Raw genomic sequence first — 20496 nt, forward strand, 5'->3', positions numbered from 1 at the left:
AAAGTAAATGGCGAATTTATATTAAACGCATTAGAAAAATCATCCTTCAATAGGTTCCATCAAACCCCTAGATTAGAAGTTTAGATACTCATATTCATAGTAACGATTTTCCATGTATTTTGCATTAACAAATTACAAAGAAAAGATGAAGGAATGCAGAACTCTATGATTCTTTCCCCCAAAAGTTGTTCCACGTGCTTTTCTTGCCTCTGGTCGCCAAACTTCCTTCAGAATGGTATTTAATGACTATTTATATGTGTAGGAAAAAGACCTAAACGAAATAGCCCAAGTCCAAACCCAACAAGGAAATGAAATAGGCTTTTAAAATTCGGAACACCGTTGCTATAGACCGTGCGGTGCTAGCTCAAATGCGCATTCCAGCTCACCTCAGGCCTCGCAGTGCCAGCTCTCTAGCGTGCCTCCTCTCACGATATCCCTCGCGGCGCCCACTCTATAGCGAGAAAATTTCCTCACCTCGCATGCTCTAACACGAGCTACAAAGCTTGCCTCGCTTGCTCACTGGTTCTTTTACACTTTTTCTTCCAAAATATTCGTTTTGCTCACAATTTCATCTCCAATATACCTACACATAAAATAACTCAATTAAACACAAATATAGTGTAGTTTAGCATTAAAGCACCTAAATGTAAAGTAAGTAATACACTAAAAATATATACTTATAGACACACATCAATACACAGATAAAGTTAGAGGTTAATTGGGGGGCTTTGGGTTTTGGGATTACATACGTACAAAGTGTTTTTCTGTACAGCCTGGTTCATCGCTGCTTAATTCTCGATTCTTCTGCTTTCGTTTTGCTTCTCTCTCCCTCATTTTGGACTCACTTGGAAGCCGTTGGATTGGTTATTAACGTAAATATAGCAATCTTTGAACTAGTAATTGAAAATTTGGAATACAAGTGTAATAAAAAAAGGCAGAATACATGACAACCTCGAGTGATTTTATAGTATGCCTCACACAACTAATATTAATTGTGTGAGGCATCTTTTCATCTCACATATTTTTAGACCCATATCTTACACATCTAGGTCCACAAAATTCTAGGACCACAAAGTTGTGGGACAAAAAATAGAGGCATCACACAACTAGTATCAGTTGTGTGAGGCACAAAATAAAAATTTTCTGACAACCCCTTAAAGTTGTCCTCATTTTTTACTTAGACACTCCATCTTAAGTCTGTACACTTTAACTGGACATTAACTGTGTCATTTAGACACAAAATTGAAAAGAAACTAATCACAAAAATACGTGTAATTCACAAGCCAGGATAACGAATAAGATGGAGACACGTGGATTTAACTTAAATAAATAAATAGAAGTTTTGAAAAAAGAAAGAACTTAAAAAAAAAAACAAGAACCCCAACCCCCTTTCGTCATCTTCCTCGTGACTCCCCCCCTCCCCCCTTCCACCTTCTTATGCCAAAAAGGAAAAGAACGAGGGCAACCCATATTGTCTTCTTCGCAAACTCACTCCTGCCATCATTGTTCTTCTTCTTAATCTCCATCCCCAACCCTTTACAACACTAAGTATAAAACATAGTAATCAACTAGTATTAATTTTTTTGTCATGGAATATTAACCCCTAATTGCTGAAAAACAAATCCACCAACAACGAACATTAGTGGTTTAATTTTTTTTCAATGGCCAAATCTGGATCTTCCAGAGATACCCATGTCGCTCGGATTGGAACTGCAATGAAGATTTTAGTGATGCTCCAAAGTAAAAGCACTAATCCAGCAAGCTCACTGGTGACGGAACCTACGTGTTTCAGATCCGAAGAAACTGTTCAAAAAAAATTATGGTATCTGAAAGGAGAAGGGCCAAAATTGTGTGGAAATCACGAAAGACATGCAAATTGAATTTGAGTTGAGAAAAGAGGAGAGAAACGAAGAAGAACAAATGTGTGAAAATTTTCCGGCAAACTTATTCCGGGAATGAAAAATAAAGTATATCATGGTGTGTGAAGAAAAGGAGGAAAAAGAAAGAGATTTTTTTTTAAAAAAAAAATAGATCTCTCACGCTTTGAAAAATGGTGTAATACACATACTATGCTATATCATCAAATTGTGTTTAAATGACACAGTTAATATTCAGTTAAAGTGTTGAAATGGAACAGACTTAAGATGGAATGTCTAAGTGAAAAGTGGGAACATCTTTAAGGGGATGTCGATGTATTCTGCAATTAAAAAATAGCTACTTTTTAAGGTGAGAAATTAGTAAATAGTCACTTTTTAGGTCGGCTATCAGAACTTAATCATATTTTAATTGTCATAGCAAAATAGTCACTTATTAATGTAAAAATAAAATTTTGGACAAAAATACACCTATTTAAAACACGAAATAACTCCAGTAATTTTTGTCATAACAAAAATTATTGGACTTTTGTATATTTATAAATTCGAAAGCCAGTAATTGTTTCTGGAGTTTGAATGACATGAAGCAATAGTTTTCAATTGTTGAAGCATAATATGAATTCAAAAATTATGGAATCATTCCTGGTTTTACACTAGTAAAGGTTCAAAATTAGTAATTTTTCTGAATTTTGTATTTAAAGGTTAAAATTATTTAAGTATAATGTAAATTAAAAAATCATGAATCGTTCATAGATTTTGCACTAATAAAAGTTCAAAAATCAGTAATTTTTCTGGATTTTATATTTAAAGGTTAAAAATTATTGAAGTATAATGTGAATTCAATAAACATGAATCATTCCTGGATTTTTCTGGATTTGCACTAATAAAGATTCAAAAACCTATAATTTTTCTTGGATTTTATATTTTAAATATTAAAAATTGCTGAAGTATAATGTGAATTCAAAAACATGAATTATTCGTGAATTTTCCTAGATTTTTCACTAGTAAAGGTTAGTAAAGGTTTAAAAATAAAGAATCGTTCATAGAGTATGGATTTTGTAGTAGTAAAGTTTCAAAATTACTTAATCTTGGAAATTCCAGCATAGTTTATTGGGGTTTCACGTATCAAGTTTTGAACTCCAGTATTGGCTACTGGAGTTCTGTTTCATATTTTAGTTGGGGGCAAACACGTTAATTTAATCGGATCAGTGACTACTTTGCTATTGCAATATAAAAGGTGGTCAAGCCCTAATAGTAGAGCCGAAATTGACTACGCCGATTATGTCTGTTTTTAAGGCAAATATAAAATTTACACAAAAACACCCTACGAACTCCAACACATATTGATGTGTTGAAGTTCAAGCTTACCATATGCTGGAGTTTAAGCTTACAGTATGATGGAGTTCAAACTTTTCTAAGGACTTGTTGGTAAAGCCATTTTATAATTGGGTTTGGGTGTAATTGGATGTAATTATATATTTTTGGCATGTTTGTCTAACCAAGTAACTTGTCCAGCATGGAGAGGAGAAGACACTCCTTCGAATCTGAAAGGGTGGCGCTTCGCCTCCCTTGGGGATCTTGAGAAGGAATAACATAGGTTCTCCCCAAGTTCCTGTGGTCAGGACAGCAAGGAGAAGAGGCATCCATTTATTGATCAACTAGTGATGGAGGAGGGGATGCAGTGCTGGTGGCGAAGGAGCAGCTGGCATCGGTGGGCATGAACCCATCGGTGTGAAGGAGAAGAAGTAGCTATGGAAGAATGAGTTTTGGTTGTTATTTGCTCAATGGTTGGGGGCAGAAAAGACTCGGGGTCCGAATTCCTGGGACCAGAGACCGCAATTGGGGCTGGGAAGTGAAAATTAGCATTCTCGACTAAGTCCATCTCACCCCAAAGCGCTTGAGTTTCCTATAATGTTGGGTTTTGAAGCTCCCTCGGATGAGCATATGGTTGAGCTGATGAAGATCTCCTTTGAAGCGGAGCCTCTTAATCACTAGCTTCCCCTTCATCAACAAGAACCATTGTGGTCGGCTCAGATGGCATTTTCTTTTCCCTCTTCTCTTGAGTCCCAATCGAGGAAGAGTGTCTTCTCTTCGATTTCTTGTTCTCAAGTTGGAGACTCCGAAAGGAGGCACCCTCACCGGAGGTTCGGGTAGATCCACGAGCTCTGTTCTGGACAAGGGAATTTTGCAACACCCTCCTGGATTCTTCGGGGTCATCCAAGGTGTCCATTTTGGGGCAAATGACAAAGCCCCTTGGAAGCCCTGTATTAGGCAAAATTAAAGCTAGCAATTTATTCATGAGATTTCTTATGTTCGAACGAGGATAAAAGAAAGAAGGACTTGGCTTACCATGGTGCTTGGCCTTCCACCCGTATTTGGGGGCCATTTTCTTTCACTGTTAAGGTTCTAGAGTTGTAATTTTTAGAATTTTCTGAACCCATTTGTCCAGGCTTGGACCCGTGGCGATTCCTATCGGGTAGCTGAAACAAAAGAAAACAAAAATCAGCAAAAGCAAAAAATGATCTTTTCACGGAGAAAGGAAGCAAATAACCGAAAACTTATGAAAAATGTTCCACGACTCGGGAAAGGTTGGAGTTGTGGTGGGGATGATATCCCTGGTAGCAATAACAATGAACCATTCTATCCATCCACGATCATTGTCGTTGTCTACATTGGTGAGGAGAGCATGGTGGCCATGCTTGCTAAAGTTTATTACTTCCCTACGGAAAATCTTGGGAAAGTAAAGGATCATTATATATGTAAGAGTAGGCGTTTTCCGGTCTCAGTGCACAATTAACGAAGGCAGGTCACCGTCCGCCATATAAATGGACCTACTTGTGCTAAGCAGACCTAATATCGGTGACAAAACTCTAAAATTATTAGGTCGAGCTCTTCACTCGACCCCAAAGAAAATGGACCCAAGGTAAATAGGTACGTATAAACATACATGAACCCCTCCTTGGAGCAGGTAACTCGCTCTACCATATCTGGGGTGAGGATTTCAATATTGGAACAGTTGCAGTTCTCTTTCACAGTTGGGATACTAGGAGGAATAGAGGAGGGATACCTATGAACTGGCCAAAACCGGTGGCCTTGAGAAGTTGCAGAAAGGGCTTTTTCTTGAAGATAATTTGTGGTGCTGAGATGATGTGGTATGATGGTGCTAACAGTTGGAGGATCAGACTCGATGTCAACCTCCTTGTCTTTATTTTTCTTTGGACCTCCACCAAAGAGAAGACCGGTATTTTCGAAGAAAGCAGTGTAAGAACTCATCGTGGTAAAAGGTTAGTAAAAGTAGTGAAGTTGATGAGGTAATTTTTTGTTGATGAAGTTGAAGGGTGTGAAAGAGTTCTTAGCAAATGCGGAGAAGAAGGAAGATTTATGAAAGTAGTGAAAGTGAAAAAGTAAAAATGATGAGTAGTGTAGAAGATATAGATGGCAAAAATCATAGTCATGATTACCTCAAAACCAGGCGAAAATATTTGCTGAATTACGGGGCAACACGTGTTTGGGGTATTAAATGCAAAGAGATGTGTGTCCCCTCAAGTGTTAAAGACCGTTCAGGAACTTTCCCTCCAAGAAAGGAATATTCATCTACTTCCGGTAACGCTGAGTTTCATCACCGAAAAGTAGGGGGACTAACAATATGGGGTAAAATTGGTTGATAACAGGTGGTTGAATGGTAAGATGACACGTAGAATAGGAGATAAGTAAAGGACGAGTCGGGAAACAACTAATACCAAATGTGACACGTGTGACCGGTACCGGATGGATTCTGAAGGGAACGTAGTCGGCAGTAAGAGTTCAAAGGTTTGCACGGACATTATTCAATGAAGGAACATTTACTAGCGTTAAATGAACGGCCGTTACAGAGAATATTTGCATTCAAGGCCTGTCGTTATATATTCATCAATGATACTTTTATTCTCATTTAAGGAGGAGTTTGATCCTAGGATCTTGTTTCCTTAGGTAAAGCTATAAATACTGAGGTTAACAGCCATTGTCAAGAGAGAAAAACATATTCGATACGAAAAGGCTATACTTTACTATCTTGGTTCTCACACTTTACTATTTAGCTCTAATTTTAATAGCTTTATCATCGCTTTATTATTATTATTTTCGTCTCTGCTCTCGGAAAAGTTGAATTCTGAACCAGGCTAGTTATCCTCTTTAATTTTAGTTGTTAAATCTTAGTTTAATCTTATTTCTTTATTACTATTTGGATCAAATCGATTTGTTTGACTACAAATCATGTTACAAATTCAATTGTACCATTTTACGAGTAAACGAATATGTTTAAGTTGCTGATATCTCCTTGTGATTTGTATTGAAAACTAGATATTCAAAAAGACTGCTAAAACACTTCATGGCATGTGTGGGCATGTTAAGGCCAGGCACAAGATGCGCAATAAGCTGCGGAACAGTGAACATTGGTAGCATTCCTCTATTTTTCTATATTTATTAACCAATCCACGTACAAACCTATTTCTACATTTGCTGTCAAACCACGCTGATACCTTGGATTGTATATATTTGCCCTTACCACTCCCCAATAAACTGATGCATTATAAATTGTATATACTTACTTATGAACTGTACCACGAAGTCGTTACAGTTACTAACATTATTATTGTTTACTAATGAAGAGTGTGATGGGGACTATGATTACTGCTTTAATTCAAATCTGAGAGTCCCACATGTCACTAAATAAATGCATGACAGTAGTGTACCTACTGTCTAGACTCGGTCTCTTTCGAATATGCCATATTCAAATCTTGGAATCTTTCTCATTTTCTCTTTCCCCTTTTGTTCCCCTGTCTCTTTCTCTTCTTTGTAGCTACTGCCATTGCCAACTTACTTCTTACTGTGTCTTTGTTTGATTTATTACTGGCCACTAATCTCCGAAATTGCAACATAGTACCATCTTCTCTTCTTTTTTAAGCGAATAGTTCTGTATGAGATATGCATAAATTGCCTCTTTATTTCCCTTTCATATAATTTATTTATTATTTTTAAAATTTAAATGAAAAGTATTTTTTTTAGAAGCTTGGTTGTTAAATTCGTTTATTTCTCAAATTTTCTACGACATTAGGTTTTAGGGAAGAGTAATTATTTTTGGAAAAAAGTAATAACTAATTTGTGATAAAATATTAATTAGCGTAATCTAATTTACGAAAATACCTAAAGTACCTCAATAAAAATTCGTGTTAAAAAAGAAACTAATATTATTATTAAGAAATTTTATTGCATAATTTAACTTTAAAAATAGGAATTAGTTACGAAATTCTTCTTGTAGCTGATCACTTTTTTTTATTGATCTGTCACTAGCGATAATTTTTTATTATTTAACTACATAATTTTTTCATCGCTAATTTATTTCTTTATGTAGTTGACTTGTCTAGAATACATGGTATCTAGACGATTATTTTGATACGAAACTAATATAAAAGAACACTAAACTTTCAAAATCATCTTGGTTACGTTGTTTCATGCTTAGCCTCTACTTTTGTTTTTTTTACTAAATAGGCTCAATATTTGTCATTTTCAAGAGCTTATATTAAAAAAATATTTTTAAGGGCTTATATTTTTATAATTTTATATGCATCGTACAAGGTACACGCGCATCGCGCGAATCTATCTATATCTATACTATATTAAAAGCACGAAGGCCCTTAGCGAAATATCGTTCGCCTTTTTTACCCTTTAAAAATAGGTTTCACGTTAGATAAAATTGTAATTTAATTAACTTTCCTAATATCTAGCACTTTAAAATCAACTAAAATTTTGACTATTAAATATTTTCTTATTGAACTACGTAAAAAGTCCTAATATTTAGGACCTAACATTTAAGAATTTAAAACCAAATAAGATTTTACTTAAGTAAATTCTTTCCTTATTTACTTCATAATTAATTTGTCTTCGTTAGATTTCTTACGTCTATATTTGTTCTATATAAAGTTTAGGTTTGGTTTATATAAAGGTTGATTCCCATTTAAATTCTACCATTAAATCTATCTTTTCCTTATATAATTTTTTTAATTTAAATTAATATCTTACGTCTTATTTTTACTTTGGGGGAAATTATTCTTGCATATAATATATTTTTCATCAACTCCTTTTAAAAGTATAACGTTAAATATGAAATTATTTTCATAATATATTTAAATTCTAGGAAAAAGGTCTATAGTTTCTATTCTATTTACTATTTAGTTAAAAATAAAATAAAGAATATAGTATTATTCTATTGTATTCTTTTATTTATGTTATTCCTTATACAGATATGAATATATACAATAAGTTTTATTATTTTCTACTTCAATAAGCCGATTTTGTATATTTTATATTTATTTTGTTTAATGTGTAAGAAGCTATAAGCGATTATTAGAATACATAGAATTTTTTTTTTATATTATGCTAGCTGGCATAAAGGACCAATGCACAGATATGGACGAAAGGGTAGCCTCATTTCGCCTTACCAACCCCATGGAAACTTCGAATACATGCCTAGATTGTTTGTACAGACAGACTTTTTGGGTGCTAAAAATTCAAAGTCGAAAGGAAAACAGCTCAAAATCAAACAATAAAGAGGTATAAGATTATCATTTTCAGTATTAGGTAAACTATGGTATATTATTTTAATATAATTATAAAACTGGGAGAAATATTAAGTTGAATATAGTAATTGAGATGCATGATTGAGAATATCTATGAGGTAGATTTTTTTTTCTTGAGTAATTGGCTAAATTAGATCAACTATTATTATTCTCAAGAATTATTTTTTTGTAAAATTTTATTTTTGTAACTCAATAACAAGCATATAATTCATTGAGACAGGTTACACGCGCAAAGCGCATACTCAAAGACTAATATATATATATCACCTCCTTTTTACACACCCGAGGGTATATGAGAGTTTTTTCAGTTAAAGTAACATTATTCGAAATGAGATTATTTTATTTATTTTTATCAGAGTCGCCACTTGGAATAGATTATTTGGTGTCCCAAGTCACTGGTTTATTTTAAAATCCCAAGTCGAGGAAATTTCGAATTTATTTTAAAAGCCTGCGAACCAAAAATTCTAAGTAAGGAATTCTGTTAACCCGGAAGAAGGTGTTAGGCATTCCCGGGTTCCGTGGTTCTAGCACGGTGGCTTAAACTATTAATATTGGCCTATTATCTGATTTACTACATGTTTTAAACCTATTGTGCATTTTTAACTTTATAACCGCTTTTATTTATTTAAAACTGCTTTTTTACAATTTATGGAATTTATCTCTTGAACAAGTTACGATTGTCGTACACTTGCCGTTTTGGAACACATCACAAACCATGCTACATGAAATGCACCCGCGATTCGCAATATTTTTATTTTATTAATATTCGAAGTTGTTATGATCGGGTTACATGAAATGCACCCCCGAATTTGGGAATTAGGTACTATGACTATACCACGGAAACCGTACCCATAGTCACGATAGTTAATTAATCGCGCCTAAAGCAAACTACGATGTATTTATAAATTAATATTCTAGGCTAAATTTGAGATTATTTGTGAAGCAGAATTATGGAAATGGAATTGATGTAGAATTTAAGAAATATTTTAGCTAAACAATTCTAACATAAAACTTATGAATTACTACCAAATTCAAGGCATAATGAGTAAATAAAGCTAGGTTCTTTCAGAGCTAGGTTCTTTCAGTGTGGCTGAAGACAACGCTTCTTATTCCCTATTCACATGAATATTATGTTAGTTCATTCATTCTAAAAGAACACATGTCTCTGCTAGAATTCAACCGAAAAATAATCTTTCAAATGCATATAACTTGGAAATGACAAAGAAATTTTTTTTAAAAAAAAACTAACAAAATCTTCTTTGATCAATCACAGTGAAAAGAACATTCAATAACTAACGTGAAGTAAAACACATGATGGGAATTAAAATCAAAGAATCAACATACTAAAGAGTGGAAGAAATACTACATGAATTTATCTCTAACAATTAAAAAGACCAATGCAAAATTAATCATCATAGAAAACAACCAAAGTAGGATTTGAAACTAGAGTAAGAATAAAAATGGACCTTTATTAATGAATTTGAGGTTGAGAATTTGCAACTCAACAGATCATAGACAACGACCAAAAATGAGCAGCAAATGAACTCAACCAACCGGAACCATCGACCGGAGAACTTCCACGCCGACCTCGACGGACTCGACCCTTTTGCAGACCCATAGCACGAACATTGTGAGGATGATTCGCTGGGTTTTTATGGATTTTTGGACTGGTTTTCGAAGCTGTTGTGCTGAAGTTTTGGGGCTGGATTTTGGTGTGAACTCCAGCTCGTTTCATGGCTGTTTGGTGGCAGAATTTCATCTGGGTTTGGGCCAGTTTTTCAGGTCGTTTTTTAAGCTATTTTGAGGAGTGTTTTCAGCTCGTTTTGGAGCTATTTTGAGCAAATTTAGTGGCTATTTTGGGTCAGTTTAGAGCTGGATTTTGGGGCATTTACGGGGCTGATTTGGTTGTAGTTTAATGCTAGTTTTTGGACAGTTTTTCAGCTCATTTTTGGAGTTGTTTTGAGGTCATTTTTAGGGTAGATTCGAACTCATTTTTGGTGCAAAATAGGGGGTACCTTGGGGCTGCTTTCAGCTATGTTTTTAATGGAGAGAATAGAGCTGGTGTTTTTGCTTGGTTGAAGGAGAGAGAGCTGATGGGTGTCTTAAGGTTGTGAAGGGTGTGAGTGGAGGAAATATTTTGGGGAGAGTGGGGAACATGAGCGGAGAAAGTGGGGAAGTGGGTAGTGAGGGGAGAAAATGGGGAAAGTGGGTAGTGAGTGGAGAAAGTGGGGAAGTGGAAAGTGAGTGGGAAAAGCAAAAATAAATTCAAACATGATCAAAAATTAGCTGCTCACTATATATATAAAATCTGAACCCATCTAAAAATATATATTTTTTAGGCGAAAGTAGAGACAGAGCTATGTAGCTCCGACATAGATGTCAAATGTGAAACTTATTAAAATATGCAAAATCCATCCTAATATTAGAATTTATTTGCGAATAACTGGAGTATGACAACGTTTCTTCAGTCGATTAAATGGTAAAACTTGCCGATCAACCATTTAAAAGGACCAAATGATAAAATAAGGAGGAGAAGAATAAGAAGTCCATAATAGAAGTCAAAACTTTTACCCATTTGTACGTCGTTGGAAGGAAGAAACTTCAATAGAAAATGAAGAAACGAGTTGTGCAAAATGTCTGACCTAGTCGAAGCCTATTTTTCTTTGGTGACTAATCAGTCCTCTTTGTGAAAATATCTGCTGAGAGTACTTCCTCGGTTACAATAATTACTGTTTTCTTCTGTTACAATAAATACTACTCCAACATTATTAAATCAAAATCTTAATTTGATTTAATGTGCTATTAGTGATAAAATCTTTGATAGAACACTTCTCTCTTAGGAGTAATACTTAATATGAACCAGCAAGTTGTAGAAAACAAATTAGTAGTAGCTAATTAGATTAACACAAGAGTGAGACACGTACGCTTCAATATTATTCATCCCATAATCACCCATAGATCTGCACTCTTATATTTAAAATTCATACACAACTTTTCTATGTAACGAGAATGCTATACAAATTCATACGCATGTAACGTTTTTACTGTATACGTAACTAATTTTGAAGTAAACCAGTTGTATTTATAACTAGTCATGTTAACAGGTTGTTTGGATGATTATTACCCATTGTATCGTAATATATTATTTTGTTATCTCAAAATAATATTATTTAAAATTAATTGTATTGTATCGTTAAATTCATTGTTCCACAACAACTAAAAGCCCTATTTTATGAAACAATAATTTGGTATAGTGTGATTGTTTCCTATTTTCTTACAATTATACCCTTACTTTATTGAGGTTATTGAATATTGTCAAGTGTAGTAGTATAGTTGAAGTTATTTATGTTACATTGTAGTTAGTTAGTTGTTAGATTTAGGATTAGTTACAGGGGTACTTTAGTAATTAGCAGTTTACTCTTTCTTTCTCACGTGTATAAGACTCATTTTTGTTGAATAGAATAACACAATATTTTTTCCCAATTTCTTTTTTTGTCCAGAAGCTTCTCTCATGATGAGAGCTCAAGCTCAACCTCTTTCGATGGAGGTTGATTCATTCTGTTAATTTCAATCTCGACATGGTATCAGAGCACAACTTGATTCTCTCATCCTTTGTTTTAAAAGACAGAATTGGGACTCGTCCGGGGCTCACCACGGGGCGGAGCACTCGTAAAACGCCCCTGGGCTTATGTATGGGGCTTAGTTCTGTGAGACTTACGCCTCGGGCACGCCCAACGCCTAGTGTACTGGGCTCACATAATAGAACTTTATGCAATTGTGTGCAACTAACCTTGTAAATCCTCAAATTTTCTTAATAAATCGTTGACTATTCAAAATTACTTTTTTTGTTAATCATATATCATTGAGTTGAGAGTATTTTATGTCATAATTGAAATAAAAATTATTGCACGTTATCCACTAAGACTGCTATGATAGTTAATTTTAAATAAATCTTTCATTTAAAAAGTATTTATTTATTAACTTTTGTTATGTCTTTACTATATAATAGTCCATAATTTTTTTATAATTATTTTTCTAAATATTATTTTTTCCACGTTTACGAGATACAAAACTTATTAATTTAATAGCTTAGTATTAGTTAGTAACTATTTACAAGTAATTAGTTATCATGGTATTGTATGGTGACTTATGTGTCACTTTATTAACTTGTTGAAACTTAAAAATAAACGATGCTAGAGAATCATATTTAAATTAAATTGTGAATTATGTTTTTATATAAATTCTCTTTCAAATATAAAGCATATTAAATAAAAGGAGTATTTTAAGAAAAATATCAAATTATATGATCGAAATTCTTTCAAGATTCATTACTCCTTAAGAGATGCATATAAGATTTCGTATCGAATACATTACTTTTGATGTTTGAGTTGTAATGACGTTGTAGCTAATTTGCATATTATGATATATGTCATACTTTTCGTATTATTCATAGTTCAATTATAATTTATAAATATTTTAAAGAGATTATTTGTTATAATTTTGTGATTTTAATGTAATTTTTATAATTATTTTTTATTTTATACTATCTTAAAATTAGTAAAATTTAATGATCCGTGGGACTTACGCCCCATGTCTCAGGGCTTACGCCTCGCTTCATCAGAGGTAAAACGCCTCGCCTCACGCCCCTACCTTTTAAAACATTGCTCTCATCAATGTCTCTTCCTTCTCTTCAAATTTCATCATTCAATTTCATTTTTTCAGCTTTACAAAATCAAAATCTGCATTTACAGTTCGTCTCTAGGGTTTGAGATTTCTCGATTCTTCTCCCCAATTTCAGAGGTTATTTCTCCTAATTTTCTAAGTTCGTCTTCAATCGATGGCCGGAGATAAAGAAAATCAGAATACAACCAATAATTTGGACTCGACAACCCGTTGTACATGCACCAGTCAGAGAGTGCCAGAACAACATTAGTACTTGTTGCCTTTGATGGAACTAGGTACAGATCTTGGAAAAGGGGAGTTCTCAGAGCGTTATCCGTGAAGAACAAGGTTGGATTCATTACCGAAAAATGTAAGAAACCTAATCCTGATGATGCGACTTATGACTAGTGGGCTCGATGCGATGACATGGTCACGTCGTAGATTCTAAACTCACTTTCAAAGGACTTAGCTGATAGTCTACAATATGTCAGTGATGCTAAGGAACTATGGCAAGAGCTGAAAGATAGATATAATCAAACAAATAGAGCAAAATTGTATCAATTGCAGAAGGGAATTAACGACCTTAGCCAGAGAGCTTTGGATATCACAGGTTACTACACAAAAATGAAAAGGCTTTGGGGGAATTAAATAAACTGAATGTACATGCACAGTGCGATTGTCAGTGTACTTGTGATGCAAAGTCCAATATACACAAGGCTGAGCAAGATCGAAGATTAATTCAGTTCCTGATAGGCTTAAACGAAGCCTACACAGTGGTAAGAGGCAACATACTTATGATGAATCCACTGCCCAGTATAGCACAGACTTTCTCCATTCTCATTCAGGAAGAGAAGCAGATAGATGGCAAGCCAAGCAACAAATTGGTTATGGAGTCCACTTCACTGAATGTAAATGGACCTGGGAATAATAAATTTAGGACAAATTACAATCCAAGAGGAAATGGTGTCACCCATAACTCGTACAATTTAAACGAACAAGGCTATCTACCTACCAAGTCTCGATTGTTTTGTGATTATTGCAAAAATCCAGGACACACCAGAGATAATTGCTATAGGATACAAGGCTTTCCACAGGATTTCAAGTCCCCTAAGGGGAGAAATGCAACATCTTATGCAAATGTTCACGCAGAATGTGAAGAAGCTGAGGGTGAAACTCACAATCAGGAATTTCAGCACTTGACAAAGGATCAATACAATTAGCTACTCAGCCTATTGGAGAAATTTCCAAGAAGGAACACAAGGGAAATCTCAAACAACATAGCATGTGGAGTTGCAAACATTGCAGGTATTCTAGCTTGTTTTACTTATAAAAAGATTGTTGAAACTACTGTATGTAGATGATCTAAATCAGTTGCTGACTTGTGGATATTAGATAGTGAAGTTTTAAATCACATGACATATAGAAAATCTTTTCTGAAAAATATTAGAACCTTATCTTATCCTTTTTTAGTTACACTATCTAATGAATATAGGGTGAAAGTGACAGAAATTAAAGATGCATTTCTAGGTCCAATGATAACTCAAGTCAAAGTGTTATACGTACCTAGTTTCAAATACAGCCTCATCTCTATTTATTCTTTAACAGACTATCTCGATTGAATAGTTAATTTCAGCAAATATCTTTGCATGATGCAGGCCTCTTCAATGAATAGGCCTCTGGAGATTGGTAAAACAACTAGTAGTTTGTACTTCTTATGCTCAAAATGTCATAGTGGTCCATCTTCTATCCCTTCTGCCTTTTGTTCCCATTCCTGCTTTCCTGCATCAGTTGATGTTGTAAATAGAGGAAAGAGTCATAGTCTGCCTTTACATTCATTATCAATTGTAAATAGATCATCACATTCACTCAACAATGTAAATAACCTTCATTCAAGAAATAAAACTGACTCTTCCTTTGGTGTACATTCTTTTCTGTCATCTATTGCATCTCATAGGGACAGTGTTGAACATCTCTGGTATAATAGACTAGGTCATGTACTTTTTGTGAAAATGAGAAGGATATCTACCATACCCGTTAATTTTTCTCCCAAACAACCTTTTTCTGTTCTATCTGCCCTATGGCAAGGAAAACAAGACTACCATTTTCCTAGAAAACCTCATCCACTACCAAAATATTTGAACTTCTGCACATTGATTTATGGGGTCCCTATCACATAGACACACATGACAACTGCAAATATTTCCTTACCATGGTTGATGATTTTAGCATATTAACCTGGACACATCTTTTGAGCAGCAAAAGCAACACCCTTCAAGCCATTAAAGCCCTCATTTCTATGATTGAGAACCAGTTCAATTCTTTAGTCAAAGTTGTTAAAATTGATAATGGGCTAGAATTTGTAAATAGTGAAGCCATTCTATTCTTTCAAGACAAAGTCATAATTCACCAGAAAACTTGTCCATACACACCACAACAGAATGATGTGGTGAAAAGAAATCACACATATCTACTAGAAATTGCAAGGGCCCTGCTTTATCAATCCAAATTACCAATGAGATATGGGTAAAGTGTATCCTTACTGCTACTTACTTGATAAACAGATTACCCTCTACAGTCCTTAATGATAAATGCCCTCTTGAGCTTCTCTACAAAAGAAAATCAATCTACTCTCACCTTAAAAGCTTTGGCTGCCTATGTTACACTACCACACTCAAGACACACAAAGATAAATTTGAGCTAAAGGCTACTCCCATGTCTTTATCCCTTTGGGGTAAAAGGATATACGGTCTTGGATCTAGTCACAAAGAGGGTTAATATATCTAGAGATATTTTGTTCCATGAAGATGTATTCCCTTTTAATATTTCACCCGAGCACTCTTCTTTTCCTTCTGTCTTGCATATGATAAATTCTAATTCTTCAAGTCCAAACACCATTGTGAATTATCACACCCCCTTTTTACCTACACTCGCAAGGGCATAAGGGAGTTTTTTCAATTAAAGGACAATCGAAACGGGATTTATTATCAAAGATTTAGAATCGCCACTTGGGATATTTATGGTGTCCCGAGTCACCGGTTGAATCCCGAATCGAGGAAAAGATTGACTCTGTATTACAGTCCGCGAACCAGAAATCTGGGTAAGGAATTCTGTTAACCCGGGAGAAGGTGTTAGGCATTCCCAAGTTCCGTGGTTCTAGCACGGTCGCTCAACTGTTATATTTGGCTTAAATTATCTGATTTTAACAATTATGAACCTATGTGCAAATTTTAACCTTAACCGCTTTTATTCATTTTTTGAGAAAATTGCAACGTCATTAAAACAAGTCTTGAACCACGTCACATAAATGCACTCGTGGTTTTTGGACATACTTTAATATCGTTGGGATTTGGATTTGGGTCACAAAAATACGCACCCGAGTTTAGGGAGGTAATGTTAAAATACGCGCCTAAAGAGACTAACGCGTTATAATTTTGGGGAAGGCCGTGAAATTCGCTAAACGGCCCATACCGAAATCTAAGTATTTTAATATATACAATTATCGAGGCCCCGACAATCTAGGTGCTTTATTTAGCGAGGCTCATCTCGTTCATTATTTAAAGGGCAAACCTAAGAGCAACTATGATTCTCTACTTTATTTGTCTCTAAAATAAAAGAAAGAGTCTTAGTTAATTATGTATTGAATTATAATACGTTGAACTATGAATTGAATTCTTCTAGCCAAGTCTAAATAATGAATTTGCTTGTGCACGATTGCAGTAACCCGGCATTTCAGCCGCTAGCGTTTGGGCTCAAAGTCGTAGATCAGTTCTAGAGCCCAACGTTCTTTTAATCTCCCCTAGGAGACCTTTCTGTGGGTTGGAAATCTTTGGGCTCGTTTTCCACGCATTCAAGCCCAATCTCCATGGTCCAAAAATTTCAGACTTTAACCAAACAAACTTACACTAATGCCTCAATCCTTTCCTTCAATATGCAATTAGTGGGCGAATCATAATAACTCAATATCGAAGCTAGAAAAGATGCAACTTCTGAACTACGACTACATGATATCCAGGCTATGGTTATTGACACTGGACAATGAAGTATAAACCATTTCTACTATCTATTATACATGGAATTACTGGTACGAACATAGACATTCTTCCTAACCTTTTAGGCTCCATCATATTCCAGTTTTAACACTTATAGAACAGGGTGCCATACTTGGACTATACTAAAATAGAACCACACTAAAGTCGATTCTATTGAAGGGAATAGGCATAGGTTAATAGTCCATATACATAATATCTCAAGTATTCCATTAACTTTACATACCAAAAATATTCAGATAAGAAAGAAAGAGCAACATGGTTCCTAGAATACACTACTTGGACTAGGATGAAACAGGCTAAACTAACTACTTTCACATTATGCTACTGGATTCCAAACAAGTTGTTATTGAAGACTGAAGGCCAAAGATCATTCATTCATCAAGCTTCATGTAATTACAACTTTACATATTTCTGTATCTCATCTTCTATGGATTCAAGGGATACCTGGAAATGGCAATACAATGAGAAGAGAAGGAGGTCAGCAACAGGCTAGTAGCAGTCAATACAACAGCAATGCACCACCAGCAGCGACTCAATCAATACTCCAGAAAAACCCAGAAAGATTGTAAACCAACAACAACAACAAATACCAAAACAAACAGACTCAACCAAGCTTGTATTAAACCAGTAGACCACTGAACCACTTAAGCAATCAAAAGGAATGAGAATCACTGTCCAGAAGTCGAATTACACCTACGGATGCAATGAAACAGTATCTTTCTTTTGGTTTTCTTTTCTTAAACTCTCCAACACTCTCTAAAAGAAACTGATTGTTTAAAACTCTCAAAAAACTGGCCTCAACTTTCCTCAAAGATTCTTTTAAATTTAACCTCTGAAAAATGATCCTCAAAACTGCTCTCTAAGACTGATTAGAGAGGAACCAAAAGCAGAACCTCTCTCAAACTCTTAAGGCCTCAAAATTCAGAACCTTTTGAACTCTTTTCACTCTCTAAAAAACTGATCAAAGACTGATCTCCCTTCTCTTAGGTTGGTATCTCTCTTAGAAAGTTTTCTTCCTTTCAATCTCCTAAGCTCTCCAACTCCTTCTCTCATCCCTTTTTTTTCCTCTCTATGTGTTCTATTTAAAGATCAAACTTACTCCCTTTTTTTATTCAGACTTTTCTTTACAGCTTGTATCCTCCCTTACTATGTGTACCCCTTTCTTTTATCATTATCCCCATGTTATCTACTTTCCAACTCCTAAAAGCATTTAACTATTAAGAAAATATTTCCTCCCATCACCCCCTCTGATTTTCCCACTCAAAAAAACCAAGACAGAAGTGTCAGTTACCCCATTATATCCCAATTTCATTATTTTATTCCCCTAGTTATGGGCAGCATGATTTTCTAAATTAAAAAGTGCCCTGACAACCCATGCTATCATGTTACCCTCAGTTCAACTTTTCAAATTAAAGCCCCCTTGAATCTCTACCTTAAGTTTCGATTGATTGTAACTCAATTCAAAAACGAATATGAATTAAAAAACCTACTGATTCAGGTAGCAAAACTCAAAACTAACAATGAACTCCTGAAGCTGAGAATATACGGATCAGGAATTAAAACAACCAACGTCAAATAACTTGAAGAGAACAACTAACTACAAACATGAATTAGCTACAAGAAAACGGACTAATGGACGAAACTATTTAATCGATTTGATAGTTTATAACATATGCTAATCAACAAAGCAAACTGGACCAAGAAAAGGGTCCGAAAGAGGAGGAAGAAAATAATTGACAAAAGCGAATTACAACGAAAATTAATCAGAAGACAACAAACGAAAAAGAATAAATGAAAAGAAATACCTTGGAATTTCAGACCATTCGAACTCGTCCTACTCGAAGCTTTAACTTGATTTTAATGCCGAAATGGACCTTAATCGAGTGTTCTCGACTGAGAACACACAACTAAGGTCGATTACGACCTTAGTTTTTTACTGCGTATCGATCCCCTGGCTTGGTTCTTTTAGGGTTCGTCCAATCAATTTCAAATTCGAAGGAATCTAACTTGATTCGAAGGAAAATGGTGTTGGATTAGGGACGAAAGAGGTCTAGTGGTGGTATGGTGTTAATTTGGGACTGATTGGGTAGGTTTAAGGTTTGAGGTCTTGTCTTCGATCTAAGATTCGAAGCAGTCGGCCATGATTCGAGGGTGATGGTTAGAGGGGTTAGGTTGGGGAGGTCGAGGGGAAGCTGGGGTGTGAATTTGGTGGCCATTGGAGTACCGACCGCTGGGTTTTGGGCGGTGGAGCAGGCCGGCGGCGTCTAGGGTTTTGGGGGAGAGATTTCCGGTCTCTGAAGAGACGATTGGAATGGGGGGGGGGGATTTGGGAATGGAGATGGGTTTAAGGGTATGGGGGGTGACATATTAAAATCAAAGACTTAATCTGGACCGTTGGATAGATGGAAACCAACGGTCCCGATTGAGTCGCTTAACAAAACGGGGCCGTTTGGTTTAGCGCTGGGGACTGGGTCGGGTTGGACCGGGTATAGGGGTGTTTGAATTGGGTTGTAAGGATTTGGGCCTTGGGGATATAAATTAATTTTGTCCCAATTCCGATTTCCTCTTCTTTTATTAATTATTTTCTTCCTAAATTGTCTAAAAAAAATTAAAACCAAAATCCTAACTCAAATTATAAAACCAAAATTGACTTAAAATACTAATTCACTTCAAATAATATTTATCACAAGTAATTAAATACTAAAAATAAAACAATCACACAATTTGACATTAAGCACTTTAAAAATGTAAAGTACGTTATTTTTTGTCCATTTTTCATTTTTTGTAAAAATAACATTTTACTAAATTAACCAAAAATGCAAAATCAAATCCTAAGTGCAGATGCTATATTTTGGTATTTTTAATTTAAAATTAAATATGCAAACAATCAAAAAAATTGCACAGTAATTCCTGGAATAACACATAATTAAAGAAAAGGCCTAATGTGAGAATTCTTTTGGAGTAATTCATATGAGGCAAAAATCACGTGCTCACAGTTGCCCCTCTTTGTCCGGAAACATGAAGAGTTTTCGTGCAAAGATAAAGTGAGCGGATACGAGCGATTTTTGCTTGTTTTGAATACTCCGTGGAGAAGCATTTAGAAAGATTTGACCGAACCTCTACTTCAAAGGTTTCCTACATATCCTTGGCTATAAAGGAATCAGGTCAATGTAGTTCGGGAAGTCTTGGTAGCTGGGATTACCATGAAGCTGCGGTTTTGCTGTTACTGCTGCTGCTGCTGCTGATACTGCCTACTGACCTCCTTATTACACCATGACAAAAATGAAGAAGCTAGAC

The 20496-nt window shown here is 35.1% G+C and overlaps 1 long non-coding RNA gene across 1 annotated transcript; it reads right to left on the reverse strand.

Annotated features, from left to right (window-relative positions):
- Position 1: 1 nt before the first annotated feature.
- LOC142170576 (uncharacterized) lies at positions 2-11078 on the reverse strand. The gene is made up of 2 exons (XR_012699836.1): positions 9955-11078; positions 2-583 (listed from the first exon to the last, which is right to left on the reverse strand). It is a non-coding gene; the product is annotated as an uncharacterized LOC142170576 (long non-coding RNA).
- Positions 11079-20496: the final 9418 nt, after the last annotated feature.

This window comes from Nicotiana tabacum, chromosome 16 (genome assembly GCF_000715075.1).
Source record: "Nicotiana tabacum cultivar K326 chromosome 16, ASM71507v2, whole genome shotgun sequence".
In the NCBI taxonomy this organism is placed as follows: domain Eukaryota; kingdom Viridiplantae; phylum Streptophyta; class Magnoliopsida; order Solanales; family Solanaceae; genus Nicotiana; species Nicotiana tabacum.